The sequence below is a fragment of the Tenrec ecaudatus genome, chromosome X (assembly GCF_050624435.1).
Source record: "Tenrec ecaudatus isolate mTenEca1 chromosome X, mTenEca1.hap1, whole genome shotgun sequence".
In the NCBI taxonomy this organism is placed as follows: Eukaryota; Metazoa; Chordata; class Mammalia; order Afrosoricida; family Tenrecidae; genus Tenrec; species Tenrec ecaudatus.
Window position 1 is genome coordinate 74,316,770 of NC_134548.1, and position 10,163 is coordinate 74,326,932.

The 10,163-nt window shown below is 38.4% G+C and overlaps 1 pseudogene; it reads left to right on the plus strand.

The window, feature by feature from the left end:
• Positions 1–3,049: 3,049 nt before the first annotated feature.
• On the plus strand, positions 3,050–7,903 carry LOC142433430 (calcium uniporter regulatory subunit MCUb, mitochondrial pseudogene; annotated as a pseudogene).
• Positions 7,904–10,163: the final 2,260 nt, after the last annotated feature.

Consider the following 10,163-nt stretch of genomic DNA (forward strand, 5'->3'; position numbering starts at 1 on the left):
AACAACAAAACCAAAGAGAAACACTTGGAGACTTAATCACATGCTTCTGAAAAAAGAACATATATTAGTGCAATTCGAGAGGAAATGAAGTTCCTAGAAACCAATAGGAACAACAATACAACATTTCAAAACCTATGGGACACAGCAAAGGAAGTTATCAGAGGTCACTTTTTTGCAATAAATGCACACATGCAAAAAGAGGCGAGAACTTTGATTAGCCCCATAACTGAGCACCTGCAGCAGCTAGAACAAAGTCAACAGCATGATACTTCTAACAGCAAAAAAAGAAGAAAGAAATCATAAAAATTAGAGCAGAAATCAATGTACTAGAAAACAGAAGAAAAATGGGAAAAAATCAATAGAGCAACAAGTTGGTTCTTTGAAAGGATCAACAAAATTGGCAAACCACAAGGAAACATAACAAAGGAAAAGAAGGAGGTGACATCAATATCTAGAATGAAGAATAAAATGGGGGAACTCACAACAGACCCTATTGAAATAGAAAGTTTAGTTACATAGTACTATGAAACACTGCCCAAAAAATATAATTTGGAGGACATCGACAAATATCTGGAAAATCACTCTCTCCCCAAATTAAGACATTAAGAACTTGAACAGACCAATAGCAAAAGAAGAAATAGACAAGGTCGTCAAGAAATTCCCAACTGAAAAAAACCCATCCAGATGGCTGCACAGGAGAATTCTAACAAGCATTTGTAGAACAATTGACACCAATCCTACACAAAATCTTCCATAGCAAACTCATCTTATTAAGCATGCATAACCCTGAAACCAAAATCAGGCAAAGGCTCCACAAGTATAGAGAATTGCAGATTGACATCTCTCATGAACATAGATGCAAAAATCTTCAACAAAATCCTGGCCCTTGGAATTCAAATATATATATATATATATATATATATGAATATATATATATATGAATATATATATATATATATATATATATGAATATATATATACATACATACACGCACACATCATGACCAAGTAGGATTCATACCAGGGATGCAGGGAAGGTTCAATATTAGAAAAACAATCAATGTAATCCACTAAATCAAAAAGAAAAAGTACAAGAACCATATTATCATATCTATTGATGAAAAAAATCAGTTGATAACATCCAACAACCATTCCTAGTAAACACTTTCGTGAAGATAGGATTAGAAGGGAAAATCATCAATACAATAAAAGATGTATATGAAAAACCAATAGCCAATGGAGAAAAGCTGAAAACATTTCCACTGAAGAAGAGAACCCCAAAAGGATGCCCTGATCCCCACTTCGGTTTTACATTGTGCTGGAAGTCCTAGCCAATGCCATAAGGCAATAGTAAGTTGTAAACTATTGGGTAGAGAAGAAGTGAAACTTTCGCTATTTGAAGACGATATAATTTTATATATTGAGAATTTTAAGAATCCAAAATAGGATTGCCAGCAAAATAGAGAAGATTAGTAGAGTAGCAGGATACAAGATTAACAAGCAGAAATCAATTGGATTCTTATATACCAATAATTGGAATACAGAAAAAGATATCAAGGAATCAGCACCATTCACAATAGCCATACCAAAGCTGAAATGCCTGGAATAATCCTAACCTAAAAACAAAAAAAACCCCAAATCTGTAAAACAAAAAAACACAAACTCCAGAACATTACTACAAGAAAACAAAAACAAAAAAACAGGGACCTACACAAAGGAAGTATATTCTATGTTCTTGAATTGAAGGACTCCGTATTGTGAAAATGTCACTACCTAAAGCAATCAATTCAATGGGATCCCAATCCAAATTCCAGCATTGCTCTTCAAAGAAATGGAAAAACTGATTACCAATTTCATATGAAATGGGAAGAAGCCCAGGATAGGCAAAGAAATCCTCAAAAATAGCATAGTAGGTGGTCTTGCACTACCTTACCTCAAAACCAACTATACAGCCATGATTTGTCAAAACAGCCCAGAACTGGTATAATGATAGCTACCCGGACCAATGGATCAAGACAGAAACTTAGAAATAAAAAAATCTGTAGACAGACTATTGATTTTTGACAAAGGCCCCCAAAATATTAAATGGAAAGCAGAGGACCTCTTTAATAAAATGGTATGCGAGAAGTTGGATATGTACATGCAGAATAATGAAACAAGACCCATATCACACTCCATGCACAAAAAACAAACTCAAAGTGGATCAAAGACCTAAATGTAAAACCCAAAGCTATCAGGACCATCAATGAGAAAATTGGAACAAACCTAGGAGCCTTAGTGCAGGGAATAAACAGACTATCAGAAATAGCAAAGGAAACACACTCCAAGGAAGTGTGTACATTGAAAGACTTTATTAGAAGAGTAATAAAAGAGAGTCCACAGACTGGGAAAAGATATTTAGTAACAATATAGCAGGCAAAGGACTAATTACTTAGACATAAAAATGTATAAACTTACAACAAGAAAAAACGAATAGCTGTCTGAGAAGGTGGGTAGAAGACCTGAACAGGAAATTTACAAAGGGTGACACTTGAATGGCTACTAAACATATTCAGATATGCTCCTGGTCATTAGCCATGTGGTAACTGCAAGTCAAAACAACTACGACATACCACCTAACACCCATTAGTATGGTCCAATTAAATTTTTAAGCTGAAAAATGACAAATATTGGAGAGGGTGTGGTGATATACTAACTCTTATCCACTTTTGGTGGACTTGGAAGGTGATATGGCGATACCTAAACAGATGGCAATTGAACTACCCAAATAATCCAACAATACCATTAGTGGGCATATACCCAATACAAATAAGAGATAGATCATAAACAGACATTTGTTCCCTCGTTTTCACTGCAGCACTGTTCAGAATAGCAAGAAGCTGGAAACAGCCTAAATTCTCATTAATAGGAGACTCTATTTAAAAACAAAACCAAAAAACTCTAGTACATACAATGGAATATTACTCATACCTTAAAAACGGCGATGAAACACCTCAACTCATGGAAACATCTGGAAGACATTATGCTGAGTGAAGTTAGTTGAGCAAAAATGGACAAATACTGTAATGAGACCACTCCGGTAGGAGCAAGCAGCCAAAAGGGCACAAGTTCAAACTTCCAGGTCATCCAGGCTTCTGGCTGGGGATCAGACAACCTGGTAAAGAGTCAAACCGGTGTTAATGAACTACGCATCATCTGCTCCAGGTAAGTACAGTGTAAATCACTTGGTCAGAGGGCACATCACAACAACAAGATCAAATGGTTGGGGGAGGGGGGATGCTGTCTGCTGAATGGTAGCCATATGGATCTGGAGTTAGGTTCCTCAGAGAAGAAGGTGCCCCTTTCAGAGGGACGAGACTTACTGATGAGAGTGGCAGAGCAGGAGAGGGGAGAGGGAAAGGAAAAACTTGGGGGAACATAGGTGGATGTCTGCTGAGGGGTGGAGGGAGGAGTGAATGGCAGGTTGGAGGAAAGAGAGACTGGAGATGATCTTGGGTACCTTATTTGGGGAGGGTCTTTAGTAGTGTACATCGAGTGAACAGAATTGACCTAGAGCATCTGGGGGTATCCCAGGAACCCAAACTAGGTGCTGTAGAGCACCAGGAAACTGAATCCTGTAACTTTGAGGCACATCGCAAGTTCCAGAGGCTGCATCAGTTTGATCTCATATGTGAACCCCCCTGGGTGAACTGGTCGCTACTTCAGACATACTTGTAACATGATGGCTTCAGCCAGAAAATACATGGTGTCTGAGGAAGCAGAAGACAGCTATACCAAAAGTGGTGTACTGTTGGTTGATGGATGAACATGGTCTTGCTACAATCAATCCTGTTATAACCATTCTGTTACATTTTCCTTATGCTTGTTTATATTAGGGTGTAGCTCAGAGGTGCATTGCCATGGGGATCACACTCTAAGTTGTGTTATTTGTTTCTTTGTTTTTTGTTAAATGAAACCCAGGGACATTGTGTCTATAGGGAAAGAAAATATACCAAGGGTTTGGTGGGAATGGAAACATTGAGGGGTGGGAGAGATAAGAGGGAGATTATGTCAAGAATTCCTGGAAGAAAAACTGTTTGGAGACTGTGGAAACAATTGTACAATTAAGTTTGACATGATTGAACTATGAAATATGACATATATAATAACTCCCAAGTTGAAGCAAAGTTAAAAATAAAGGGCATAGATACCAGGAATGGGTTTTGGGATTGTACTAAATCCTAGCTCCAATTTATGAACAATCAGTTCTTAAATCATGGCTCAGATCCATACTCACTTTCATGAAATGATCACTGAATAAAAGGGTATAAAGTGTGGTGAAGAAAGCACATTGTGCCAGGTTATCATTGGGAAGAGTGTCTGGGGTTTTAAAAGGCTTGTATTCAAACAAGCAGCCATTTAAGCGAGGAGTCAGCTAAGTCCACACGAAAGAAGCAAACTATCCTGTGTGATCCAAAGATGACAATTACAGCATTTGAATATGGTAAGGAAAAAAGCATCAGAGTAAAAATTATGAACACCCAATTTGTGGGGGACTAACGGGGGCGACGGGAGCCCAAAACCAATCTGCAAGGTATCTAGTCAGACTGAGTCACTGGCAGATTCGCACCAGCCACAGTCAAGAGTTTCTAACAGTTTTACTATCAGGTAGAGACCATCGTAATCTTGATTACAATGGATCAAACTCAATACTTGACCAGTTGACTTCCCTAAGGATGCCATTTGAATTAGTTCTGGGTGCTCATATTTCTTATTTGTTCCATGACAGAAATTTCTTTCCTGGCTTTTTGATTATTGATGGGAGTCTTTTCCTTCCTAAGAATTATATTTTGGTCTGATAGTATTATGATTTTATCTTTACCACCTTAGTGTGATATTGTTTTTTATTTTTTTCTGTTGGGTTTCCCAGCTGTGAAGCACAGGAGTGGGTGCATAATGATAACTGATACAATGGGATATAGGTGTATAGGAGTTGGGGGGTGACAGGGAGGGAAAGTGGATTTCAGGAGTAAATGAATGCAGGAGTGGCCAGGAAGCAGTAGAATGGATTGTGATTGCACAACTCATTTTTTTATAAATCATTTTATTGGGGCTCATACAACTCTTATCACAATCCATACATGCATCAATTGAGTAAAGCACCCTTATACATCCGTTGCCCTAATCATTCAAAAAATTCGCCTTCCACTTGGGTTCCTGGAATCAGCACATTTTACTTTTTTCCCTGCCCCTCCCTTCCTGCTCCCCCCTCCCTCATGAACCCTTAATAATTTATAAATTATTATTTTATCTTATCTTACACTGCCTGGTGTCTCCCTTCACCCACTTTCCTGTTGCCCATCCCCCAGAGAGGAGGTTATATGTACATCCCCAAGATTGGTTCCCCCTTTCTACACCCCCTTCCCTCCTGGTATCACCACTCTCACCATTGGTTCTGAGGGCTTCATCTGTCCTAGATTCCCCGTGTTTCCAGATACCAACTGTACCTCTGTGCATCCTCTGGTCTAACCAAGTTTGCAATGTAGAATTGGGATCATGATAATTAGGGGTAGGAAGCGTTTAAGAACTAGAGGAAGGTTTTGAGTTTCATTATTGCTATACTGAACCCTGAGTGACTCATCTCCACCCCACTACCCCTCTGCAAGGGATATCCAGTTGTCTACAGATGGGCATTGGGTCCCCATCATGCACTCCCATCAGTCATGATGATATGATTTTTTCCCTCGCCTTTGTTCCTTAAAACCTGGTCCTCTCGGCCCTTCATGATCACACATGTTGATGTGCTGCTTTCATGTGGGTTTTGTTGCTTCTGGACTAGATGGCCGATTGTTTACTCTTAATCCTTTAAGTCCCCAGATGCTACATCTCTCAATAGCCGGGCACCATCAGCCTTCTTCATCACACTTACGCACACACTCATCTTCAGCGTTTATGTGGGGAAGGTGATCACACAATGATGGATTTTGTTCTTTGGTGTATGCTACCTGATCCCTTCGACACCTCATGTTCACTTAGGCTGTGTGCTTCTTCTCTGTGGACTTTGTTGCTTCCGAGCTAGATGGCCACTTGTCTGCCATCAAGCCTTTAAGACTCCAGACGCTATACCTTTTTGATAGCTGGGCACCGTCCGCTTTCTTCACCACATTTGCTTATGCACACATCTGTCTTCAGCGATCATGTCAGGAAGGTGGGTATCATGGAATGACCGTTTAGCTGAGCAAAGTGCTATTGTATTGAGGGAGTGTGCGCGAGGAGGTGCACAACTCATTTTAAAGGTGATTTAACCATGTTGAGGAGGAGTTGCTCTAAAACTGATGTGGTAATGATTGTAAAATTCTCCTTGATATGATTGAAAAATTGATCTATTGAATTATATGATGTGTAAATTATGGGCCCAAAAGACTATTGGAACAAAAAAGAAACTAAGAGGAAATTTTTAAAAGAAAGAAAAGAAAAATCTTCACAAGTGATCCTAGAGACAAAATTTAGATAAATGAAGAAAGCAGCAATATTGCCAAGGATTTAATTTTCCTTGAATGCACAATCATAAATTTATGCAAGCAGTATTAAAGCTAAGATCTATAGATGACTGAAATATATTAATAGGAAAAAGATGAATAACCTAATTAAATGGGCAAAAGTTATTGTTAGGTTTTTTAATGTGTTCTTTATAATATGAAATCCAGCATAGGTAAATCCATAGAGACAGTAAGTGGATTAATGGTTTCTTGGGAGGTTGGGAAAAATCAGGAGCTAACAGCAATGAGTACAAGAAAGAAGAACATGTAAAACTGATTGTGGTGATGATTTCACAATTCTTTCTAAAATGATCGATCTAGTGAATTGCATGTTATGGAAATTATGCATGATTAAAACTGTTTGGGGGGTGTAACAAGACCACATGAGTAGGTCCAATTGCACCCACACTAAATGCAAAGCTTTCAGGCACCTGCCACCACCAATTCCAGGATAAGTCTGAGAGAATGCTCACACCCTGGGGGAGGTTGATCCTCCTGAGGAATGTTCACCTGCTGTGAGACATGGCTGCAACTGGTTCTCAGTATGGGGTTTCTTGCTAATGTGGAAACGTAAAATATTATCCAGCACCCCTTTTATAGTACTGTGGTGCTGCCTGAAGAAATAACAATTAATTCAACATGTGACCTTCCTTTGGTAACACATCTTTTCCCATCCAAAGAGTAGTGGTGTCAGTTTGTAGTTGAACTAATGTTATCTACAGTTGGCTCATTCTTTCAGGATATACAAAATGAATATAAAGGTGTCAAAACTGCCGCCATCTTCACAGCAGATGGAGGCAAGATTCTGGCTTCCACATAAGAAATTTTTTTAAATGAATTATTTTAAACTTGTCATCAATAAAATCATTTATACTGTACACTACCAAAAGCAAGGAAAGCTGAGTAGTGAGCATGATACCAAGATGGAATCTGTGATGTCTTTGGGTCACAAACCAATTACTTCCATGTATTTTGATGAGTATCAGGGAGAGAAAGAGAATCATTTCCTGGAGAAAATTGACCACCTGGAAAAACAGCTGCAACCTGAATGTTAGACTAAAAAATAGGGCTACTTTCCATTCAGGGTGGGGTGCTGGCCTGGTTCTCTTGGTGGGTATATTCCTGGGACATCATGGAACCAATTATATACTTTATGACATTTTTATTTGCATGTTTTGCAGTACATTGACAGGATAATATTTACTCAGCTGTTAGTGATGAGCAGTTTAATTTCTATGTATAAGAAATAAAAGTAACAGACTTTTGATATGGAGTGTTAAAACAAGTTAAAAGATGATGCCAGTGAGGCTAAAGAGACCCTGAAACATTTGCAATGTATTCTCTCTTTGGGATTGCCAATGGAGGAACATGGTGACAAAGACTAACCTTATGTTTGAAATATATTGAAGAAAATTGGTGCTGATGTTGTGGCATAGCAACTGGAAGTTTTGAGTCCCATAGTTCGTTTTCAATTACACTGTTTCAATATTTTTTAATTAATAAAAATCATTCTCATTTTTAAAGTGCATTACTTCAGCACCTTCATTACCATCACAGTGATGGTACTCTGAGGATTTAGAATTTTCACCATGCCTTGTACCTCTTAACAGTAAGGGAGAAACAATACTCAAGACAAATGAGGCATATTGTATCATCCTGATTGGTACAAGGTCCACCATGTCAGCTTTACATCTCACATACTCACAAAAACTTCTTCCTCACAGCAACAAAATTTCAAAAATAGTGGGTGCTTCTAATAAGGAACAAAATCTGCCTCATTCAAAGCCAGTGCCAATATAAGAAACTTCTGAGTATTCTACATCCTTTTCTCCTTAGTAGTGATACTCCTACTAATTTGATGGGGGAGATTGATAATTTAAGTGGCATTGCCACATACCATTTACTGACAGTGGATAGATTCTGTTGAACTTTCCTTCATTAAATTACTATCTTGATGAATAAATGGTTGAAAACATTTTATGCTTTATCCAAAAGATTGGTGGGCATATAAGACACTTAGGACAAGTTCAGAGAGGGAGAAAAGAGTTAGAATGAATTCCCACTGAACTTTGGTAAAGACAACCACAGATATGGGAAGAGTTTTATTATCTGGACCCATGTGGGTTTATATAGACAACTCTCAGTATGTATATAGTAGTTAGTGTTGCTGTGATTCTGGAAGCTGTTTCACTGGTGTTTCAAATGCTAGCAGTTGTAACCCTGAATGAACAGATTTTGTGGAACCTCCAGACAAAAAAAAGACATGAAAAAGGATTCGACTGTCTACTTCAGCAGAAGTAGCCACGAAAAACCTCACGAATATCTTTTAGATATTGACAGATACATACGGCATGATAAGTGGAAGCAGAATATTGTCTGAGATAGTACCGGAGGAAGGAGGGCACTAAAACTGTGACTAAGGAGGAACTGCTTTCTCCAAGTGGAATCGAACATGATGATGTGTCAGGTTAAGCCTGTGAGAGGGGAGCATTAGAGATCTTCGTTTGCTGATGGGACATGATCACAGTAAGGAGAAACAGCTACAAAAATCTGCTAATGATTGGAACTTGGAATGTGTGAAGTGTGAATCTAGGAAAATTGAAACTGTTCAAAAATGAAATGGAATCCATAAAGATAGATATCCTAGGTGTTAACGAGCAGAAATAGACAGGGACTGGCCACTGTGAATCAGAAAATCATATGATTTACTATGGTGTGAATATCAAAATCAAGAGGAATCGTGTTGCATTCATTGTCAAAAAGAAAAACACATATATTTTTAATTTTTTTAAAAACACAGCAGAAAAAACAAGAAACCTCATCGCCAAAATTTGATGTTGACTCATAGCAACAATATAGGACAAAAGTGAGCTTTCCTGTGAGTTCCCAAGACTGTAACAGTTTATTGGAGAAGAAAACCCTGTCCTTTTCTTCAAAATCAGCTGGTGGTTTTGAAATTCAGATATTGAGAACCAAAGTCCAACACACAACCACTACAAACCAAAACTGATTGTATAAAAAGACATTGCAAAATAAATCTTGTTGTCTCTGATAGGATTATATCTGCTTTCAAAGAAATCCAATCAATACAAGTATTATTCAAATTTATGCACCAAACACAGCTGATGAGGAAGTAATTGAAGAATTCTATCCAGAACTTCAGTCAAAATTTGACCAAATATGATATCAAGCTGATTTAATAATTATTGGTGATTGGAATCCAAAAGTGCTCAACAAAGAGAAAACAACAGTATTTGGAAAATATGGGCTTGATGATAAAAATTAAAATGTATATCACATAATGGAATTTTGCGAGACTGATGATACCTTCAGGACCAAGGGTGTGAGGGGCGATGCTGGGAGAGTGGAGGATGAGTGGGTTGGAAAGGGGGAACTGATTACAAGGATCCACATGTGACCTCCTCCCTGGGAGAGGGACGGCAGAGAAGGGGGGGGGAGGGAGACTCCGGATAGGGCAAGATATGACAAAATAACGATGTATAAATTACCAAGGGCACATGAGGGAGGGGGAGCGGGGAGGAAGGTGAAAACAAAAGAGGACCTGATGCAAAGGGCTTAAGTGGAGAGCAAATGCTTTGAGAATGATTGGGGCAGGGAATGTATGGATGTGCTTTATACAATTGA